Below are 24,783 nucleotides of genomic sequence, written 5' to 3'. Positions count from 1 at the left end.
ATGCAATCCAGGACCGGTTAGACCAGCTGGTCACATGACTAACTGGCTGTTACAGGGTCTTTTGAACTAGCCACAGAGAGTTTGAGCAAAGAAAGACTGTTTGCTCCTGGACTGAGAAGATCTCTCTTGTCTGGTCCCATCTCTTTCTCACAAGCCTCTGAATCCATTGAAGAAACATGAACCCCAAGAGAGAAAAGTCTCTACAGCGAACAAAGTTTAAGAAAAATACTGGGCCCCAACCAAGAGCAAGAACTATCTACAATCAAGGACACTGCAGTGAGCTCAAAGAACCATAACAAAAACTCTTCAGATATTTCTTCAAACCTTTCCACTTTATTTTTCTTCTACTCTTTTCTGTCTCTATTTGCTTGTGTGTATCGTGTATGTATGTTAGTCTGGGCGCCTCGTGTATCCATAGGCGTCAACCAAATTAGAGTTTAATACATTTCAACCTTTCTTCTTTAAACCTAAGAAAACCTGTTTGTGCTGGTTTCTTTGCCTTGTAATTGGAAAGTAATGAACAAGGATTCATCAAGGGGGAGCTAAAAACACAGTGTGTTTAAAATTAAACCTTGTTAAGGTAAGACCAGGTAAAGGCTGAGAGGGACCCCTAGACACCTTTCTCACCTGGTCATAACAGTCACCAATAAACCTAATAAAGATTTCTTTACCCATTGTTACGACCAGGTGAGACAGGTGTCTCGGGGTCTTTCTCAGCCTTCACCTGCTCTTATTGTAACAGGGTTTTAATTTTTAAACACACCGTGTTTTGAGCTCCCCTTTCGTGAATCCTTGTTCACCACTTTCCAATTATAAGGCAACGAAATGAGCACAAACAGGCCTTCTTAGGTTTAAATAAGAAAAGTGAAATTTATTAAAACTTAAATTCTAATTTGGTTAACGCATACGGATACACGCCGTGAGCCATGCTAGCATGCATACGCAATATGCACATGCAAATAGAGACAGAAAAGAGAAGAAAAAATAGAGAGGTTTGAGGCAATGTTAGAGGAATTTCTTGTTACTGTGCTTCAAGCTCACTGTAGTCCTTTTGTAGGTAGTTCTTGCTTTTCATTGGGGCCCAGTATTCTTTTTAGACCCTGTTCACTGTAGGAGACTTTTCTCTCTTGGGGTTCCTGTGTCTTTAATGGATTCCAAAGCTGGTGAGAAAGAGATGAGCAGACAGGAGAGAGGTCTTTTCCAATCCAGGAGCAAACAGTTTTTTGAGTTCAAGTTCTCTGTGGCAAATTCAAATTCAAAAAACTCTAACAGCCAGTTAGTCATGTAACTAAACTGGTCTGACCACATCTTCTGTGTATTGAGGGAGCAGGGACTGTTTCCTTTGTTCCAACACTCTCTGCTAGTATGCAAAAAAGGTCTTGCTGGCGAGGGGCCTGGCGATTCCTTGTGATAGGCCCTCTTTTCTTCCCAGCAACAATTTTAAGTTTAATGTCCATGTGGCAAAATTATGTGCCTCATTCTTGGCAGGTGGGAGCCTGCATGACACCATAGAATGGTGAAAATGTGGAACTTGCTACCTGTGGAGTAGTTGAGGCAAATAGCTGAGATGCATTTAAGAGGATGCTTGATATAGGATAGAGGGAGAAAGGAATAGAAAGTTCTGCTAATCGGGTTAGATGAAGAGGAGTGGGAAGAGGCTTGTGTGGAGCATAAACCAATTGGGATGAATGGCCTGTTTCTGTTCCCTATGTAATTCTATATATTTGTCATGCCTATAAGTTTTCAGCTCTTACTGAACAGAATAATAGATATTCTGATGTAAAGGGAAATTATTTTCCTTGGTAACTGTGCGTTACTAACTGTTTATTTCAATAAGCACTTAGCACACACAGCTGCATGCCACAATGAATAGTCTGCCCTTCATACTCAGAGGAGAAGCATTACTTCACGTACCCTGTTGTTCACAGCTATAGGGTAAGGACTTAAAAACGATACTTCACAGTGTGATTGCTTCTGGAATCTTACAGCCCCTTAGGAACATTTGCATGAGCAGCTCATAATGGCTAAGATTTATCATATTTGCTGTTTCACATAATTGATTTAGTTATTAGTTCTCTGTAGTATTCTATTTAATAAATGTTGGTCTTCACACAAATATGAAAGTGTTATGAGCATCCATTAAGCACACAGTGACTTAAGAGCATCTCAACAGTCAGCATTCAGTGTGATAGCCTGAAAACAATCTATTGTGGTTGAAAACAAAGCTGCAGCATCTGATATTCTCAACAGCAGCTGTCTTTACCTGGCAGGGGAAGAAACCATGATCAGTGGCCTTTGATCCTGTTCCAGGTAGGTTTTAAGTAAAATGGCTGTAACCAGTTCTAGGGCTTCAGGCCAAGGAGTGCGTAACACCATTCGGGTGGTGGTGAAAGATAATGAAGGAGGTGTACCTGTTGACCCGTACCTTCTTCTATAAGAAAATCCTTATTGATTGCTGTGGATTCCAAGCTGCGGACATCTTCTGCCTGCAGGACTTCCCCAGCAGTGGATATTTCGATGTAACGTGCAAGAACATGGTGGGATGCATCAAGTTCCTGAAGGTGTTCAAGGAGAAGGGAAACCAGGCGCCGCTGTCGATCCTCATAGTGGAGCTGTTGATCCTTCATGCTACAACGCAACCGGGTGCTGACAATTCACCTCTGTAACCCCCATGTTCCTGTCGTGGATGTACTCACCTTCCTCGCCAGGTATATCAAGGTGGCTGGCAGCAGCACTGATGTCAAGGACCTATTTGGGATTTTGGCAGGTTAGGGTGACCTTGAAGGTTGATGCCAATGGAGCCATCATCCATACTCCTCCAGCTTCGCTATCGGGGGAAGTCGAGGTTTCTTGGTCTATGTGGGGCAGCCCAGGGTTTGTCGCACCTGTTTATGTTTACAGATACAGCACTGAAACAGGCCCTTCGGCCCACCGAGTCTGTGCCGACCATCACTTGGAATGTTGTGTTCAGTTCTGGTCGCCTCATTATAGGAAGGATGTGGAAGCTTTAGAGAGGGTGCAGAGGAGATTTACCAGGATGCTGCCTGGACTGGAGGGCATGTCCTACGAAGAAAGATTGAGGGAGCTAGGGCTTTTCTCATTGGAGCGAAGAAGGATGAGAGGTGACTTGATAGAGGGGTACAAGATGATGAGAGGCATAGATAAAGTGGATACTTAGAGACTTTTTCCCAGGGTGGAAAGGGCTATCACCAGGGGGCATAATTTTAAGGTGATTGGAGGAAGGTTTCGGGGAGATGTCAGAGGTAGGTTCTTTACACAGAGAGTGCTGGGTGCGTGGAATGCGTTGCCAGTAGAAGCAGATACGTTAGGGGCATTTAAGCAACTCTTGGATAGGTACATGGATGATAGTAGAATGAAGGGTAGGTAGTTAGTTTGATCTTAGAGTAGGTTAAAGGTTCGGTACAACATCGTGGGCCGAAGGGCCTGTACTGTGCTGTACTGTTCTATGTTCTATGTTCAACCACCCATTTATACTAATCCTACACTAATTCCATATTCCTACCACATCCCCACCTGTCCCTATATTTCCCTACCACCTACCTATACTAGGGGCAATTGCTAGTCCAATTTACCTATCAACCTGCAAGTCTTTGGCATGTGGGAGGAAACCGGAGCACCCGGAGGAAACCCAGGCAGACACAGGGAGAACTTGCAAACTCCACACAGGCAGTACCCAGAATTGAACCCGGGTCGCTGGAGCTGTGAGGCTGCGGTGCTAACCACTGCGCCACTGTGCCGCCCATTGTGGCAAATCTGGTCACGTGGCATCCAACTGCAGCACAGTCGTCTGCAAGAACTGCAAGAAGGAAGGCCATCAGACCAAGGACTGTAAACAGAGTAAGTGCTGCAACCTGTGTGGTGAGGCAGGCCACCTCTACAAAACCTGCCCCAAATGCTGCCTCAGTTATGCGCAGGCGGCAAGGTCCAAGGAAAGGCCGGGAGGAGGAACGGTGAATGCGTCTCGTGCTGGGAAGGAGACAAGCAACCCTCTCCGCAGCGAGGAAAGTCTACCTGAGAAGAAGAAAGGGGAGGCAACTGCAACCAGCGACCCAACACCTACCCCGTGCCCGGAAACCCCTCCTCTCCAGGCAGAATCAATGGAGGAGGAGGCAGCAGATGGACAAACTGGTCAGTGGCAAGTGGTACAAAAGATAACCACAAAGAAAAGACCTCCAAAGAAGGAACAGGCCACCACCCAAACCAGTGGCAAGAGGAGGCTACCATCTGAGACGGACTACGGCAGCTCCTCCTCATTGGACGAGGAAGGGCCGGAACGACGGCACCTGCAAAAGAAGCAGCAGAGCTCAAAGGAGCTGGAAGATAAAGCCCTCAAGCTCCGGGGCACTGGAAGCTGTGATGAGCCCAGCATGCCTCAAACCCAAAGTGCCGAACCCAGCGACATGCCCAGCGCACCCCAGCTCCGGGACACTGAGAGCAAAGAAGCATCTGGCGCACTCAAGCTCCAGGAAGTCAGGAGCAGTGATGTCTTCGAGGAGAAACAGAGGGGAAAGACACCAACGTCAGAGGATAGCCCAAGCATTACTGCCTACAAGACCACCCCCCCCCCCCACCCGATGTCACCCCAGCAGAACAAAGCCCCCAGGAGAAACCAGGAGGGGTATCTGAGCCCAACAAATGTGAAACAGCTTGCGTACACTATGGGTATGCCGGAACATACCCAAGGACTGGTGTGGCAAGCAACAACTAACTTTAAAATGGATAAAAAGATTGCTTCAATTAAAGTGCATAGTGTTAAATCCCTATGCGATGTGTCTCAACTTTGGACTACCTCACCAAGGTCAAAGCCGACCTGCTGTTTCTGCAGGAGTGTGCAATACCACACCTCAGCACCTGCAGGCAATGGTCGCGATGGTGTCCCACGGGCCATTGATCTGGTCAGGGGGTATTGATTCCCATTCCTCCGGCCTGGGTATTCTGCTGCGGGGAGGCAACCTCACCATTTCCGAAGTTAAGGAGGTGGTGGGCGGCCGCATCCTCATAGCAGATATAATGTAAAACAATGGTCCGCTCCAGTTGATCAACGTGTACGTCCCGGTTCAATGCAGCGAGCGACTGACGGTCTCCAGCAGTTCCCACTGCTGCTGGCAACATCCAGACCAGTGATTCTAGGCGGTGACTTCAACTGCATCATTAATGCAGCTGGATGATCCGGCAGGGACGACAGCAAACTGGACGCTACGTCCAGATTCCTGATGGAAACAGTAAAAGATGCCAAGCTGCACCAAGTCTTCAGCAACCCTGCAGCAGGAGCGCAGCGTAAATACATTTGGTCAAGACCAGACGGGTCTGTCGTTCCAGGATTGACTTCCTGTTTGTGTCCCGTGCTTTCAAGGTCAGATCCACCGACGTCAAGCTGGTGTTCTTCTCTGACCACTGCCTCTTACTAGCTGACTGTCACTTACAGGATGACCAGCGGGTTGGCAGGGGGACATGGAAGCTCAATGCTACACTGCTAACCCCAGAGAACACTGAGGAACTCAAAAGTGATCACGAAGGTTGGAGAACCGTGAAACCCCTCTTTGAGTCTCCGCTGCACTGGTGGGAGATGATCAAGAAGAACATCAAGAGGTTCTTTATCTTCAAAGGTGTTCAGAGGGTGAGAGAGAGACAGAGGGAAATGTCCCAACTCCAGAAAAGAATGCAAAATCTGCTCCGGCTGCAGTTGATGGGGGTCGAGGTCAAGGAGGATCTCCAAGAGGTGGAGAGCCAGCAGGCCTCGCTCTTTGCCACGGAGGCCTCCAAGATCATCTTCTGGTCCACAGTCCGCTCCATTAAGCACGATGAGATGTGCTTGCATTACTTCTTCTAAAAGGTACACAGAGGGAGCTCTGTGATCAGCAGCCTGAAGGAAGAGGATGGCTCGCTAACGTCTTCGCAGTCCGACATACTAAGGATCAGCAAATCCTTTTATGCTGGGATGTATGACATGAAGCCCACGGACAGCACGGCTTCCCAGTCCTTCCTGTCATCTATCACGGAGGTCTTAGATGACAGCATGCAGGAGAAACTGGACAAACCGCTAACGCTGGGTGAGCTCACAAAAGCCATCAGGTCCTTCGAGATGAGTAAAATTCCTAGAAGCGACGGCTTACTGGTTGTGTTGTGTTCGGCTCTGTGGGACTGGGTCGGCCCAGACCTGCTGGAAGTATACGAGGGTATGCTTCTGGCCGGCAGCATGTCAGAATCCATGAGGAAAGGCATCATCACCCTCATCTACAAGTGGAAGGGGGAGAGGGTGGAAATCAGAAATAAAGGCCCACCTCACTGCCTAATGTTGACTACAAGATTCTGTCCATAGTCATCGCCAGTCGGGTCAAGTCTGCTCCAGAGTTGGTGATTCACCCTGACCAGACCTGTACTGTACCCGGTAGGAAGATCTCCGATAGTCTCGCGCTACTCAGGGATAGAATTGCCTATGTACGGAACAGGAGGGCGGACACCTGCCTCATCAGCTTGGACCAGGAGAAGGCTTTTGACAGGATATCGCACACCTACATGATGGACGTGCTTTCCAAAATGGGGTTTGGGGAGGGAATCTGCAATTGGATCAAACTGCTCTACACAAACATCGGCAGCGCAGTCTCAATCAATGGGTGAGAATCAGAAAGTTTCCTGATCAAATCTGGAGTCAGATAGGGCTGTCCTCTCTCCCCTGTCTTGTTTGTTTGCTGTATCGAATCTTTTGCTGAGTCTATTAGGAAGGATGTGGGCATAAGAGGGGTGACAATCCCAGGCAGTGGAGGCACTCAGGTTAAAACCTCCCTGTACATGGACGACATCGCCGTCTTCTGCTCGGATCCGCTGTCCGTTCGCAGACTGATGAGCACCTGCGACCAGTTCAAACTGGCCTCGGGAGCCAAAGTTAACCACAGCAAGAGTGAGGCCATGTTCTTTGGGAACTGGGCCAACCAATCCTTTGTCCCCTTCACCGCCAGGTCAGACTACCTGAAGGTGCTGGGGATATGGTTCGGAAGGGACCGGGCGTGCGGCAAAACCTGGAAGGAGCGAGTAGCCAGAGTACACCATAAACTGAGCATGCGGGAGCAGCGATCTCTCTCCATTGTGGGTAAGAACCTGGTCATCAGGTGCAAGGCGCTCACATTGTTGCTGTATGTGGCACAGGTCTGGCCCATACCCCACTCCCGCACCGTGGTGGTCACCTGAGCCATTTTCCACTTTATCTGGAGAACCAAAATGGACCGGGTCCGGAGGGACACAATGGTCAAACCTTTAGATAAGGGAAGGAAAAATGTACCCAACGTTGCCCTCATCCTGATGACCAACTTCGTGTGTGGCTGCATCAAGCTGTGTGTAGAGCTCCAGTACGCAAACACCCCCTGAGGTTCTGTCTGTCCCTGGTGTTGTGAAGGATGGGTCTGGTCACATTGCCGCAGAATGCTCCATCCAGTTGGACCGTGCCGTACCACCTATCCTTCGTGGGAAAGTTTCTGCAGGAAAACACCTTTGACCACCAATCTATCAGGCAGTGGTCTGCATGGAATGTCCTCAAGGCCCTACGGGAAAAGGAGATGGTGGATCCTGTCGGATGCTTCCCTGAGCAGACTGCCAAGGTCATTTGGCAGAATGCCTCATCACCAGAACTTTCAATCAAGCACCAAGACATAGCTTGGCTGGTGGTGAGAAGGGCCCTCCCCGTCAGCTCCTTCCTGCACGCCCGGAGTCTCGGACCCTCCACACGCTGCCCTCAAGGTGGCTGCAGTGGTGAAGAGACAGTTGCCCACCTCCTTCTGGAATGTGTCTTTGCAAAAGCAGGTGTGGAAAGAGATGCAGTGGTTTTTGTCGAGGTTCATCCCAAGCAGCTCTGTAACACAGGAGTCTACTCTATGGGCTGTTCCCAGGGGCGCACAACGACATAAACATCAACTGCTGCTGGAGGACCATCAATTCGGTGAAAGACGCTCCTTGGTCTGCCCAAAACTTGCTGGTCCTCCAATGCAAAGAGTTGTCCACAACTGAGTGTTGCAGAATGGCACAGTCCAAGTTCCAGGACTACGTGCTGAGGGATGCACTAAAGCTTGGGGCAGCCGCTGCAAAGGCTCAATGGGGAAAGACCACTGTGTAAGGTCCTCCCACCAAAGTGAATTGAGGGACAGGACCCATGGGAAACCCCTCAGGCTGTATACACCAAATATGGGTTTGCTGTAAAATGTACATGGCATGTAAAATGGAATGGAAGGGTTGTGAGGCAACTCACTCCTGTCTTGAAGAACACTGATTTTCTTTGCACTTTTTGGAATGTCAATTTGGTGCTGTTTTGAACTGTTCTGTAATGCATTTTTTACTGATTTTTATGAATAAAGTATATTTTTGAAAAAAAAAACAACAGCTGTCTTTAAAAAAAGACATTCAGATTTAACTTTTAGGTTTTCTTTTAACTTGTATCATATATTGGACTAAAATTATATGATAACAAACTTGTAACGGGGTCAGAGCTGGAGAGGACCTGCACTATTCCACTTTAACTGCTAGGATCAGGGTCTGTAGATGGTCAGGGCCATTTTTTTTGTTTAATGTGGATACTCTTTCACCTCTTCTCTTGTGTTTCATTATTGACCTGCTTCCATTAGGAAGATCTAGTTTGTTTTCTTTTTCACCTATCTTTTCTCCCCTTTACCTCTTGTCAGCTGTGGCTCAGTGGGTTGCACTTTGACCTTTTAATCAGATGGTTGTAGGTTTAAATCGCACTCCAGAGACTTCAGCACAAAATGCAGGCTGACACTACAGCGTAGTACTGAGGGAAGACTGCACTGTTGGAGGTGCTATCTTTCAGATGAGGCATAAAACCAAGGTCCTTTCTGTCCTCTCAGGTGGATGTATAAGATCCGATGGCACTATTGTGAAGAAAAACAGGAGAGTTCTTACTGGTGCCCAAGTCAACATTTATTCTAATGCCTGAAACTTGATTATCTGGTCATTATCACATATGTGTTTGTGATACCTCATTGTGTGCAAATTGTCTGCTGTGTTTCCTAAAGTGCTTCAGTGACTACACTGCAAAAAGCACTTAATTGGCCGTAAAGCACTTTGGCATGGTCTGAGACCATGAAAGGTGATATATAAATGCAAGTCTTTCTTTTTCTTCGCAGTTGCAGTTACATTGCAATTTACTTTATAGCCACAATTGCTTCAGTTTCTCACACTACAGTTTATATTGCCGACAACAAATGACCATTATAGAGTCATAGAGTTATACAGCACAGAAACAGGCCCTTCGGCCCATCGTATCTGTGCCGGCCATACAGCACCCAACTATTCTAATCCCATATTCCTGCACTTGGCCCACAGCCCTGTATGCTATGGCATTTCAAATGGTCATCTAAATACTTCTTCAATGTTGTGAGGGTTCCTGCCTCCACCACCCCTTGAGGCAGTACGTTCCAGATTCCAACCACCCTCTGAGTGAAAAGATGTTTCCTCAAATCTCCCCTAAACCTCCTGCCCCTTGCCCTAAATCTATGCCCCCTGGTTCTTGACCCCTCCGCTAAGGGAAAAAGTTTCCTCCTATCTAACCTATCAATGCCCCTCATAATCTTGTACACCTCAATCATGTCCCCCCTCAGCCTTCTCTGCTCCAAGGAAAACAACCCAAGCCTTTTCAGTCTCTCTTCATAGCTGAAATGCTCCAGCCCAGGCAACATCCTGGTGGATCTCCTCTGCACCCTCTCCAGTGCAATCACATCCTTCCTATAGTGTGGCAACCAGAACTGTACACAATACTCCAGCTGTGGCCTAACCAGCGTTTTATACAGCTCCATCATAACCTCCCTGCTCTTATAGTCTATGCCTCGGCTAATAAAGACAAGTATCCCATATGCCTTCCTAACCACCTTATCTACCTGTGCTGCTGCGTTCAATGATCTATGGACAAGTACATCAAGGTTCCTCTGACCCTCTGTACTTCCTAGGTGCTACCATCCATTGTATATTCCCTTGCCTTGTTAGTCCTCCCAAAATGCGTTACCTCACACTTTTCAGGATTAAATTCCATTTGCCACTGCTCCGCCCATCTTTCCAGCCCATCTATATCTCCCTGTAATCTAAGAATTTCCTCCTCACTATTTACAATGCCACCAATTTTCGTGTCATCTGCAAACTTACTGATCATACCTCCTGTATTCACGTCTAAATCATTAATGTACACTACAAACAGCAAGGGTCCCAGCACCTATCCCTGTGGTACACCACTGGTCACAGGCTTCCTATCACAAAAACAGCCCTCAACCATTACCCTCTGCCTCCAGCCACTAAGCCAATTTTGGATCCAATTTGCCAAATTGCCCTGGATCCAATGGGCTCTTACCTTCTTAACCAATCTCCCATGCAGGACCTTATCAAAATTATAGTAAGGCACTACAAGAAATGATGTTGAGAATGATTTTACATAAATGTATAATTGTTTTATTTTAACATATAATGGCTGATAAAATAAATGAATATAAATATTGATGTGAAAATTCATCATTTTATCTTTTCTAACCCATAAGCATTTTGTCTACCTGTGACTCAATTCTCTGTGTGGATTAAGTCACTGCAAGTAACTGAGAGCATTTTTGTAGGAAACAAAAAACATGAAATGCTGGACACATATAGGATATCAGTCAGCTTCTGTGGAGGGGCCAGACAAGTTAACAATTTAGACACGCAGTTCATCATCAGAACTGCTGTATGTCTGAAATATTAACTTACCTGGTCTCTATTTCATAAAATGGATATAGAGGCACTGGAGAAAGTGAAAAAAAGATTTACAAGGATACCAGAACTGAGAAATTATACCTAGCAGAACAGAACAGGCTGGGGCTCTTTCCTCTAAAACAGAGAAGGCTGAGTGATGACCTAAAAGAGATCTTTAAGATCATGAAGGAGTTTGATGGGGTAGACAAAGAGAGATGTTTCTACTTGTGGGGAGACAAAAACTGAAAGCCATAAATATAAGTTAGTCACCAATAAACTCAATAAAGAATTCAGGAGAAACTTCTTTACCAAGAGTGTGGTGAGAATGTGCCACTTGCAACCACAAGGAATGGTTGAGGTAAATAGCAAAGGTAGATTTAAGGGGATATTAATTAAACACATGAGGGAGAAAAGAATAGAAGATTATGCTGATGGGGTGAGATAAAGAGGGGTGGGAAGAGGCTCGTGTGCCGCATAAACACTGGCGTGGATCATTTGGGCTGAATAGCTTGTTTCTGTGCTGTACATTCTATGTAATTCTAAGTACCAGTTTGCTCAAGAGCTGATGGATCTGCTCTGTGTTCCCAGCATTTGCAGTTCTTGCTTATTATCTGTTTGGTTGCATTTGAAACCCTGGCCGAAATTTTATGCCACCCTAACAAGCGGGATGGTGGTGGGGCAGTGGCGTAAAATGGAACAGGAGGCTCCGGGAGGCCTACCCGACCCGCTGCTGCCTCCGTTGCCCTTTACGTGGGGGGTGGGGGGTACAAAACGGCCAGCCCACCCCAGGCCAATCAAGGCCCTTAAGTGGCTACTTAACAGCCACTTAAGCGCCTTTACCCGCCTCCACATGAATTTTACGCATGGTATGTGGGCGCCCTGGAGCCAGGATGGCTGCTGATCATCCCGGGGGGCGGGGGGGCCCTGCTCAACGGCCACAGGGTGCCCGATGGAGGGCTGCCCCCGCTGCCCCAAACACATCCAATACCCAACACGCTCCCCCCCACTTCCCCCCATCCGACCATCCTTGCCTCACCGGGGCCCGACCAATTACCCCTGGCGAGGCAACCAAAACGTACCTAACTCCCAGCTCCATGTCTTCCTCTGTGGTTGGCTGAGCTGCAGTCCCAGCAGTGGCCACCGCTCCCAGTGGCGCTGCTGGAACTAAGAGCTAATGGCCCACTGATTGGCTGGCAGCTCAATGAGGCGGGACTTCGCCCCTCAAGCGGGTAGTAGTCCCGCCTCGAAACAATTAAAATCCGGGGACCCTTAAAATATGGAACGGATCCCCAGGCGATGCGGAAGCAGGTTCGCCATCGATTTTTCAGTCGGTGACCAGCTCCTGTCTGCCCAACATAAATTCCTGGCCCCTGTTACTATACAGGGATACCATATCGCAAGTAACAGAAACAAGCAAAACAACTTTTCAAGATAAATTTTAGCTGCATTTATTTATCCAGTAATCTAATAAAATAGCATTTCATGTAACCGTTTGAACATTGAGCTGTTCTATAGATTTTAGCTGTTTCCCTGTTGATGTATCATACTTTTGGCAATGGACTCAGAGATGAGGTGAGGTGATTTTTTTTTTGCAGTGAGTTATGATCTGGAATGCACTGCCTGAAAGGGTGGTGGAAGCAGATTCAATAGTAACTTTTAAGAGGCAATTTGATAAACAGTTGAAGGGAAGACAATTGCCAGTATATTACCAGAGCAGTGGGACTAATTGGAGAACTATTTCAAAGAGCCATCATAGATATGCAGGACCAAAAGGCCTCTTTCTGTGCTGCAGTGTTTTATGATTCAATGATTTTTACAATTTGCAGTGTGCTGAGTTAGCCCCTCTCTTTCTTTTACATAAACTGAAATAACATTGGAGACTACAGCACTAAAACAAAATGAATGTGCTGTGAATAATACTGTAATAAATGCACTGTTTTTATGCACACAGCCTCAACTATATTAAATGTAAATTCTTCAAAGCACACTTTCTTATTAAATATACGAGCAGTATTGTGCTTTCTATGAAGGGATTAATGTTTTCAATAAATTTGCATAATTATTACATTGAAAAATAGTGATGATAATGCCAATAATGTATCTTCTGCATGCTTTTGCATGATTACTCTAGATTTTCAATTGCTTTTGCTTTCTCCTAAGTTATTTATATGTAATAGTAGTTCTCTTAGAGGACACAATATCCCCAGGTCCTGCACCGTCTAATGGTCTGTATTCCAGTAAAACATGCTCTGAGTATGAATTTTATTGAGTCAAACATAAAATTAACACATTCTACTTTCATTATCAATAGAACTAACCTTGCATCAATTCTACTCACATTTGTAATTCTTTTCTTTGTATTGCTCTCACTTGTGTTTCAGAGAAAGGTAGAATCTGATTGCAAAAATACAAAGAGAACTCCAGGAGAGTGAAATTAATCAATGCCAGTTGTGCAAAATGGACTGTTAGTAAATCAGCAGCATGTTTTCCACCTTGCCCTGCTTTCTTTCAGTTACACTTGCCCTTCAGGTCAAATTTATATGCAAAACCATTAAGGTTTACTTCATTCTATGCATTTGCATGATAAACAATTTTCAACTAAATTTACATATTTCTTCAAATGAGCTATCATGCGCCAGCTATTGACCTCTTTATAAAAAAATTGAGTCAATATGTTTTGGCTGTATCAGCTATGGCTCAGTGCTAGCACTTTTGCCTCTGAATTAATAGGCTATGGGTTCAAGTCCCATTCCAGATGCTTAAGCACATAATTTAGGCAGATCCTTCCAGTGTAGTACAGAGGAAATATTGTGCTGTCTAGGGTGTGTGGTATAATTCTAACTCCCAAAAATGAATGGGGTTGGGTGAGAGGTAAAAATTTTAAACTCTCTAATCCACCCACTTCTGGGTTTAACGCAGGTGGGACAGGGTTCGGGCAGCCAAACAAAGAAGTGAGAAAGAGAGAAAGCAGGCAATTATAGACCAGTCAGCCTGACATCGGTAGTGGGGAAAATTCTAGAGTCCATTATCAAAGATTTTATAGCAGAGCACTTGGATCACAGTGGTAGAATCAGACAGAGTCAGCATGGATTTGCGAAAGGGAAATCGCGCTTGACAAATCTACTAGAATTCTTTGAGGATGTAACTAGCAGAGTTGAAGAGGGGGAGCCAGTGGATGTGGTTTATTTTGACTTTCAGAAGGCTTTCGACAGAGTCCCACATAAGAGATTAGCGTGTAAAATTAAAGTGCATGGGATTGGTGGTAGTGTATTGCGATGGACAGAAAATTGGTTGGCAGACAGGAAACAAAGAGTAAGGATAAATGGGTCTTTTTCCGAATGGCAGGCAGTGACTAGTGGGGTACCGCAGGGATCGGTGCTAGGACCCCAGCTATTCACAATATATATTAATGATTTAGGTGAGGGAACTAAATGTAATATCTCCAAATTTGCAGATGACACTAAACTGGGTGGGAGGGTGAGTTGTGAGGAGGATGCAGAGAGGCTTCAGGGTGTTTTGGACAAGTTGAGTGAGTGGGCTAATGCATGGCAGATGCAGTATAATGTGGATAAATGTGAGGTTATCCACTTTGGTAGCAAAAGTAGGAAGGCAGATTATTATCTGAACAGCTATAAACTGAGAGAGGGGAATATGCAATGAGACCTGGGTGTTCTCGTACAAAAGTCGCTGAAGGTAAGCATGCAGGTCCAACAGGCGGTAAAAAGGGCAAATGGTATGTTGGCCTTCATAGCGAGAGGATTCGAGTACAGGAGCAAGGATGGCTTGCTGCAATTATACAGGGCCTTGGTGAGGCCACGCCTGGAATATTGTGTGCAGTTTTGGTCTCCTTATCTGAGGAAGGATGTTCTCGCTACTGAGGGATTGCAGCGAAGGGTTACCAGACTGATTCCTGGGATGGCGGGACTGACGATTGAGGAGAGATTGAGTGGGTTAGGATTATATTTGCTGGAGTTCAGAAGAGTGAGGGGGGATCTCATAGAAACCTATAAAATTATAATAGTACTTGACAGGGTAGATGCAGGAAGGATGTTCCCGATGGTGGGGGAGTCCAGAACCAGGGGTCATAGTCTAAGAATATGGGGTAAACCATTCAGGACTGAGATGAGGTGAAATTTCTTCACCCAGAGAGTGGTGAGCCTGTGGAATTCGCTATCACAGAAAGCATTTGAGGCAAAAACATTGTATGTTTTCAAAAAGGTGTTAGATATAGCTCTTGGGTTTAAATGGATCAAAGGATATGGGGTGAAAGCGGGAACAGGCTATTGATTTGGATGATCAGCCATGATCATAATGAATGGCGGAGCAGGCTCGAAGGGCCAAATGGCCTACTCCTACTCCTACTCCTATTTTCTATGTTGCTATGTTTCTATGTTTCTAAGTGGGATAGCCATATAAATATTATAGTGAGGCTGAGAGCCTCACAGTTAACTTCCCTTACAGATTAAACCATGGCCAGCTGGGTTTCTCAGGCCTTGGGAAATCCAACAGCTTAAGAGAAGCAAGGACAGCTTTCGGGGAAAAGGTAAGTACCCTGTGGGCCAGGAGGAGTGCTTCCCCAGGTCCACCAAGCTTACCTCCATCCCTGTAATCAGATCCCCTCGCCATCAGAACCCAATCCCTCATCCAAACACCACCACCACACCTCCCCCCATCCCAATCACACATCAGATCCCCAACCATGCTTCTACTAGTAGCTCCACGCTCTCTACCTGCAGCTGCAGCCTGCTCCAGAGTGCTGTCTGCCCAACTGGAAGCCAAATCTGTTAATCAGTCTGACTTTCAGCAGGGATCCTGTCAGTCAGAAAACCCTTCTGGGTTCCCGTCCGAAACTTCGAGCCTCTCCTCGGAAAAACTGCCCTTGTCAATGTCGGGACCTCTGTCTTTCAGATGAGAAATTAAACGGGGCCCCTTCTTGCTCTCTGGTGGACTTAAGAAAATCCCGCATCACAATTTCAAAGAAGAGCAGTGTCCTGGTCAATATTTCTCCCTCAACCAACATCACTAAAACCAGATTACCTAGTCATTATCACATTTCTGTTTATGGGACCCTGCTGTGTCCTGATTAGCGGCTCCTTTTCCTAAATTAAAATGGTGGCTACACTTCAAAAGGATTTTCTGGTCTGTGGAGCACTTTCGGATGTCCTGAGGTCATGAAAGGCGCTATATAAAAGCAAATCTTTCTTTTCTTGCAATTATAGGTGTCCTGGCTCGATAGTAATTGCTTTTGAAGTTTTTCTTTCTCTAACTTACAACCAGATAAAATCTTTTGTTTCTATTATTACTTAGGAAAACACACAACTTGTTTTCAGGTCATCTAAGAATTTAACTAGTATGCGGTTCAAAACTCCCCCTGTGGATTTGTTATGACTGGCATGTTATTTATGTCAGGGCTCAACATAATAACAAGACTAAGAACTGAGGAATCAAATAAGGAGCTCAAAAGTAAAGTTTTACAAGTCAACATATAGTAATGAAGGTTGGGAGGCATTCAAAACCTGGTTGAGGGGAACTAAAATGAGTATCAGAAAAGTGAAGGCATTGAAAAGGTGGATTACAGATAGCTGCAGGATTGCAGATAGCTATAGGGGAATCAAAGGATTTTTCTACACATGATTGATGGAGAATAAAACACCAGATAGACCTTTTACAGGATAACGGCATATAAACATTGTTAAGGGTCAAGATATAGGTATGTTTGATGAATTCTTCACGTCTGTCTTCATAGTTGAAGGTGTAACAATCTTAGTAGAGACAAATAATTTTTTATAAAAAGAAAATCAAACTCCCAGTTATTAACTTGAAAGAATTACGCCACAAGATTCCACATTTTTAATGAAAACCTTTACTGTACAAGTGTTATATATTGTTATACCGTCTGTAAGGTGTTATGAACTAACTTGCTAGGAATAGTTTTTATGTGTAAGTGTTCTAGTGGGGGGCCGCATTCACGGCTGCACTGGGGAGTCATGTTATATGTAACACAAGAACCAGTTCAACCAGGTTCTACAGCAGACAGCATGGTGCTGTAATAAACATTTTCTGGCTGCATTTTGCAGCCTTTCTAAGTTTAAAGTGTGATTCTTTCCAACATCTGGGAACCAGAAAAACACCATAAAGACATAACCTGGTGGCGGCGAGTGTCTGTGAATAAACCTAGAACATTTTTAAAAGCATCAGATTGAGAAAACTGACCCAAATTAATGCCAGAGAGAGAGAAAGAAAAACTGAGTGACTCCTACGAAAACAAAAAAAACCGAAATGTCAGCTGGGTCAGGAATGAATGTACAGCTACAGCCCATAATGAATTGGGAAGCTGATGATGTCGTAGAGGCATTTGAGAAGTTTAAACAAAAGTGCAATTTGACATTTAGTAGCTTCCTAAAAGGCACTAGTGAAATGAAGAGGGTCAGTTATATCCTACTGTGGGTTGGAGATAAAGGATTAAATGTATTTAACAGCTGGGACCTAAGCGAAGAGGACAGCAGAAACCCAGACAAAATTTTGAAAGATTCAGTACCCATCTCCAGCCGAAATCAAATTATTGGATATACTGATATGAATTTCAAGGCCTCAGACAGGAACTAGGTGACAACTTGGTAGCAAGATTGAAAAATGCAGCCAGAAAATGTCAATTTAAGGACACAGATGAACAGCTGATAGATCAGCTCATTTAGAGTTCTGCACATCCTGAAGTACAGAAAGCTGTAATCAGACAGGACAAGCTCACAATATCGCAGGCTATAGACACTGCCAGAGCACATGAAGCCACGAGCAGACAGATGAAGACTATGACTACCCAAATGGCGAGCTTTCAGTTAAGCCAAGAGACAGGCAGCAGGGTTGATGCAGTGAAACAACAACTAAAGAATGTACATCAGACAGGGAGAAGGATGTGCAGGAGCTGTGGACGACCACATGAATTGACAGAACAGAAGGAAATGTCCTGCATATGGATCGATCTGCAAAGCTTGCAGAAAGACCAATCACTGGGAGAAGATGAGCAGAACAAGGAAAAAAGGTGGTAGACGAGTCATCAGAGCCAGAGTAACAGGGCGAAGGAATAGTGAAAGAAACCAAAACATCCATACCCTGGAAGATGGCGATGAGTTTGAGAACATGATAGACATAGGAAACATAGAATTGCACGAAATGTCTGGATGTGACAGTTCCCAGAGAAAAGAAATTCACACAACCATTCAGATCAGGAAGAGGCTGAGAAATAAGCCCACAACGATAAATCAGAAGGTGAAGATTGATACTGAAGCGCAGAGTAACATCATCCCGCTCAGACTATACCAGAAGATCTTTCCTGAAAATTTGGAAGAAAATGGTTATCCAAAGGAAGGTGCTCTGAAACCAAACAACGTCATGCTAACAGCATATGGGGGAACTGAGATTCGACAGCTAGGAACAACCCAAGTCAGAGGGACACACAAAGGAAAAGATGTTAACTGTATGTTCTACTTCACAGAAACAGATGGTCCTGCTATCCTGGGGTTGAGCAGTTGTGGAGCTGCAGATTATCTCAGTAAACCATGAGGTGGAGCAGGCGACACTGAGGGTTGAAGATAGTCCACCCGTTGAAAAGCACCCTCTGATCAGAAGCAAAGAAGATCTGGTATAAATGTACCCAGAGTGTTTTGATGAGACAGTTGGATGCTTCGAAGATTTTGAGTATCACATCACTATTGACACAGCGATGAAACCTGTGATTCACCCCCCATGTAAAGTACCAGTAGAACTAAAAGAAAAGCTTGAAAGAGAGCTCCAAGAAATGGAAGAAAAGAAGGTGATCGCTAGAGTCACAGAGCCTACAGATTGGGTCAATTCTACCGTGGTGAGAGAGAAGGCAAATGGACGGCTAAGAATTTGCCTAGATCCCAAAGATCTTAACTAAGCAATAAAGAGGGATCACTACCCTATTCCAACATTGGAAGAAATCACACCAGCACAGGCAGGGGCAAAGTTTTTAGCAAGCTTGATGCCAGAAATGGCTACTAGAATATGAAGCTAGACACAGAATCTTCACTGTTGACAACATTCAACACACCCTTTGGACGGTACAAATTCCTGCATCTACCCTTTGGACTCAAAGTGAGCCAGGATGTGTTCCAACAGAAAGTAGACGAGACATGCAGGGGATGCAAAGGAGCAGTTGGCATAGCTGATGATATCCAGATATATGGTGTAGATGGAAAAGATCATGACAACCATCAACATGAAGTCATGGAGAGAACCAGGAAAGCTGGGATTAAGCTAAATGCAGACAAATGCATTGTGAAAGTGACAGAATGCCAGTTCTTCGGAATGGTGTACACACCTGACGGAGTCAAGCCGAGCCCTGAAAGAATCTCAGCCATCTCGGGGATGGAAGCCCCAAGAGGTAAGAGAGAGTTGAGAAGTTTCCTTGGTTTGATACAATACATGAGCTCCTTTATTCCACACATGTCGGAACACACAGCAAACGTTCGGGAGTTGATGAAAGAAGATGTAGAGTACCAGTGATCAGAGTCACATGACAGGAGTATCAAGAAACTCAAAAAGGTAGCATGCAAGGAGATAAGTCTGTCATACTACGACAGAAAGAAATCTATCACTCTGCAAGTAGATGCTTCCATAAAAGGATTGGGAGCAGCCCTGGTACAAGAGGGAAAGCCAATAGCATTTGTATCCAAAGCTCTAACATCAGCTGAGACAAGATATGCCTATATAGGAAGAGAGCTTTTGGCAGTCGTGTATGAATGTGAGAAATTCCACACATATCTCTATGGGAGAAAGTTCACAGTAGAGAGTGATCATCGTCCACTGGAGCAGATCTACAAGAAAAATCTATGTAAAGCACCAGCAAGACTGCAGAGGTTACTCTTGAGGTGTCAGAGTTATGATTTCACTCTGAAATATAAGCCAGGAAGAGAAATGGTGCTGGCAGACACCTTATCTCCGTTGTCACCACAGAAGACACATGAGATAGAAGATCTAGGCTTAAAGATTCATCACCTAGTGAACGTAACACCACCGAAACTGAGTCAAATTAGAGATCAGACCAGCAAAGCGAGGAGTCACAGATGCTCTCTCAACAAGTGATCCAGGGATGGTCTGATAAGATACAGCACACACAGCCAGCAATACGGCAGTACTAGTCTATCAGAGATGACATCTCTCTAGAAGATGGTATTCTGCTGGCCAGACCCAGAATAATCATACCCAAAACAATGCAGGAAGAACTTCTCCAAAAGATACGTGAAGGCCATATGGGAATGGAGAAGTGTAAGCTCAGAGCCAAATCAGCTGTGTACTGGATAGGCATATACAAAGATATCAAAAATATGGTGTCCACATGTAATGTATGCCAGAAGTACAGAAACTCACAACAGAAAGAGATGATAGCTACCGAAGTACCACCCGGACCATGGCATCCTGTAGGAGTCGATTTATTCACATAATCAAGAATGGTATCTCATAGTCACAGACTACTACTCAAAATTCTCTTTAATCCAGAAGATGAAAGACTTGAGAGCCACAACAATCATCTCAGCAGTACGCTGAGCAAAGGATTCCTGAAAGGTTAATATGTGACAATGGCACCCAATTTACATCCAGTATGGGTTCAACACCATCACCTCATCACCACACTACCCACGGGGACATGGATTAATAGAAAGACACGCCCAGATGGTCATAAGAACACTTGTGAAATGCCAAGAGATAAAGGAAGACCTAAACCTGGCCTTATTGCCACTCCGATCCACAACTCTCAAGGCTGACATGAAATCACCTGCATAACTGTTAAATGGAAGAAAATATAAGACAACTCTGCCAAGCAAAATACATCCTTCAAGTGAGGAAGTGAGACAACAACTCACTGAAGCGCAGGTAAGAGGAGAGCGACACTTCAACAAATATGCTAAATCGCTACCCGAGCTGTTGAAAGGACAAACTGTACTCGTACAGGATCCAATCATGAAAACCTGGAGCCCAGCAAAAGTTGTTAGTGAAGCTGAGACTCCAAAGTCATATATCATCGAGACCGAAACCGGTAACCAAATGAGAAGGAACAGAATCCATATTCGATCTACACCTGAGCTGGATCAACGGAAAAGACCATCAACAACATTGGAAACAGCACTATCCAGTGAGACAACATTAACAACATCATCAGCAAATGGCACGACATCGCCTGTACAGCGTGCCAACTCACCACTGAGAGCAACAAATGCCAAATCTACGAGATGCAGGCAGAATATCTTACCAGCAAAGCAATATCATGAATAATATTTTTTTTAAAAGAATGCACAATATAAAAGACTCTAAAAAGGGGTTCAGATTATTTCCACAAGATAATCTTTATTTATATTGACAGTTATATTGATATAGTGATGCCATTGATTCTCTAGCCAGCAGAAAAGCCCCTGGGAAGGACAGCATTACCCCTGAAATAATCAAGATGCCAAGCCTGCTATACTTTCAGCACTCTACGAACTGCTTTGCCTGTGCTGGGACGAGGGAGCAGTACCACAGGACATGCGCGATGCCAATATCATCACCCTCTATAAGAACAAGGGTGACCGCGGTGACTGCAACTACCGTGGAATCTCCCTGCTCAGCATAGTGGGGAAAGTCTTCACTCGAGTCGCTTTAAACAGGCTCCAGAAGCTGGCTGAGCGCGTCTACCCTGAGGCACAGTGTGGCTTTCGAGCAGAGAGATCTACCATTGACATGCTGTTCTCCCTTCGCCAGCAACAGGAGAAATGCCGTGAACAACAGATGCCCCTCTACGTTGCTTTCATTGATCTCACCAAAGCCTTTGACCTCGTCAGCAGGAGTGGTCTCTTCAGACTACTAGAAAAGATCGGATGTCCACCAAAGCTACTAAGTATCATCACCTCATTCCATAACAATATGAAAGGCACAATTCAGCATAGCGGCGCCTCATCAGACCTCTTTCCTATCCTGAGTGGCGTGAAACAGGGCTGTGTTCTCGTACCTACACTGTTTTGGATCTTTTCCCTGCTGCTGTCACATGCGTTCAAGTCTTCAGAAGAAGGAATTTTCCTCCACACAAGATCTGGTGGCAGGTTGTTCAACCTTGCCCGTCTAAGAGCGAAGACCAAAGTACGGAAAATCCACATCAGGGTACTCCTCTTTGCTAACGATGCTGCATTAACATCTCACACTGAAGAGTGTCTGCAGAGACTCATCGACAGGATTGCAGCTGCCCGCAACGAATTTGGCCTAACCATCAGCCTCAAGAAAATGAACATCATGGGACAGGACGTCAGAAATGCTCCATCCATCAATATTGGCGACCACGCTCTGGAAGTGGTTCAAGAGTTCACCTACCTAGGCTCAACAATCGGCAGTAACCTGTCTCAATGCAGAAATCAACAAGCGCATGGGAAAGGCTTCCACTGCTATGTCCAGACTGGCCAAGAGAGTGTACAAAAATGGCACACTGACACGGAACACAAAAGTCCGAGTGTATCAAGCCTGTGTCCTCAGTACCTTGCTCTACGGCAGCGAGGCCTGGACAACGTATGTCAGCCAAGAGCAAAGTCTCAATTCATTCCATCTTCGCTGCCTCCGGAGAATCCTTGGCATCAGGTGGCAGGTCCGTATCTCCAACACAGAAGTCCTCGAGGCGGCCAACATCCCCAGCATCTACACCCTACTGAGCCAGCGGCGCTTGAGATGGCTTAGCCATGTGAGCCGCATGGAAGATGGCAGGATCCCCAAGGACACATTGTACAGCGAGCTCGTCACTGGTATCAGACCCATCGGCCGTCCATGTCTCCGCTTTAAAGACGTCTGCAAACGCGACATGAAGGCCTGTGACATTGATCACAAGTCGTGGGAGTCAGTTGCCAGTGATCGCCAGAGCTGGCGGGCAGCCATAAAGGCAGGGCTAAAGTGTGGCAAGTCAAAGAGATTTAGCAGTTGGCAGGAAAAAAGACAGAAGCGCAAGGGGAGAGCCAACTGATTAACAGCCCCGACAACCAGTTTTATCTGCAGCATCTGTGGAAGAATCTGTCACTCTAGAATTGGCCTTTATAGCCACTCCAGGCGCTGCTTCACAAACCACTGACCACCTCCAGGTGCTTACCCATTGTCTCTTGAGACAAGGAGACCAAAGAAGAAGAAGATTGATATCGGAGCAATGTGTTTCAAAGATAGAGGGATGTTTTATATTGTTATATTATCTGTAAAGTGTTAGGAACTAATTTGCTAGGAAGTAGTTGTTATGTATAAGTGTTCGGGTGGGGGCCCACATTCACGTCTGCACTGGGAAGTCACGTTATATGTAATACAAGAACCAGTTCAACCAGGTTTTGCAGCAGACAGCATGGTGCTGTAATAAACAAACTGACTCCAGCCTTTCCAAGTTTAAAGTGTGATTTTTTCCAACATCTGGGAACCTGAAAAACAACATAAAGACATCACACCAGCACTACTAACTTAACACTATATTTTTTAATCATTTACACTTTAAATCCCAAATCTCAACCAAATGTTAAACTTTATACTTTAAACTTAAAATCTCAACAGAACACTCCCCGTTTGACTTTTACTTCCGCCTAAGAGTTTCCCTATACTTTACAGGATCTTGAGGGTTCCTTCATTTCTCCTGGGACAATCCAAGGTGTGTCACAACTCCCAGGAATTCATTCCGAATTTCCTTAGTTTCCCAGCTATCCTCTGAGGTGAGGCATTTCTTGGGGATTCTCCCTCTAGCAACCAGCTAGGCAAACCCTCCAGCCCTACTTCAACAGCTCACGAATTTGGATTTCCCCAGCCTCAGCATGGGCCTCACTCGCATCCTTGAGTAATGACTCCAAATCAGAAACACATCTGGTTCCTGATGGCCTCTTTGCTCCTTGTCCCAGCTACTGGCAGATTCTCTCTCCGACTGGTTCAAACTGCTCCAAAACATGGATTGACTTTCTGTGAGAAATCACAGAGATAAAAACCAAAACCAAAAGGGCATCTCCCTGCATAATATATCTCCATAGTACACCTGGGATGACCCAGACAGAAATTTAAACTAATTAACTCCAACTCCAAGACATCCCTTTGATTCTGGATACCTACATGAATAATTTAGACCTGTGATGGAGACATCTGCAATCTCTGCAGACTTTCTGGCTTCATTAAGAAGCTACAAGAAGGGCCACCCATGGTTTAGTGTTGTCACACTTCTAACTCTGACCTCTGAAAATAAACATGGATAAACCTTTGAAGTGTAAAAATACCTTGGGTGGTCTTGCAACCTTTTGAATTCCAGAGTTTCAATTACCTTACATTTACAAATTTAATTTCCCCAAAGATAAAAGTGACCTCTAAAAATAATATAAACCAAGAAACTAGCTGATCGTACCAAAGGATATACAAATTCCTGATCAAATCAAGCTAAAGAATGTGTCGACACATGTAAACCATGTGTTACAAAGGAACCCAAGTAGTTAACTGTCTATAAAGGACCCAGAAGAAACAAAATGCAGACAAGAGGAGAGAGGAGATAATTGAGCATTCAATTTATATTTTTCAGATTTGTGTAAGGATATTCAAATATAGGAAAGTTACCAAGCTGGTAGTTTGCTGGAAAGAATTTTACAGGGTACTATCAATATTCATTCAAATGAATGCAAACCATATAAGGAATAATCATAAAAGCAAAATACTGCAGATGCTGGAAAACTGAAATAAAAACAAAAAATGTTGGAAATACTCGGCAGGTCTGGCAGCATCTGTGCAGAGAGAAGCAAAGTTAACGTTTCTGGTCTGTGATCTTTCATCAGAACTGGCAAAGATTAGAAAAGAATTAGGTTTTAAGCAAGTGAAGGGGAGAGGGTTGGGGAGAGAACAAAGGGGAAGGTGTTTGATAGGGCAGAGGATGATTAAATAACAAAGCTGTCCTGGGCCAAAGGCAAAGTGTGTGCTAATGTTTGTGGTGAAAGACAAAGCATTAGTCCAGAGAGAGTGTTAATAGCAGAATAATGAGCAGCAACATGACTACATGAAAAGCAGTCACAT

General features: G+C 44.9%; 1 protein-coding gene across 2 annotated transcripts in view; it reads left to right on the top strand.

Moving 5' to 3' along the window:
- LOC137372316 (sperm-associated antigen 16 protein) overlaps window positions 1–24,783 on the top strand; it is a 1,170,879-nt gene that overhangs the window by 910,255 nt on the left and 235,841 nt on the right. The gene's annotated exons all lie outside the window — the stretch shown is intronic.

The sequence above is a fragment of the Heterodontus francisci genome, chromosome 7, assembly GCF_036365525.1.
Source record: "Heterodontus francisci isolate sHetFra1 chromosome 7, sHetFra1.hap1, whole genome shotgun sequence".
NCBI lineage: Eukaryota > Metazoa > Chordata > Chondrichthyes > Heterodontiformes > Heterodontidae > Heterodontus > Heterodontus francisci.
This window is presented reverse-complemented; position numbering and strand designations above follow the sequence as displayed.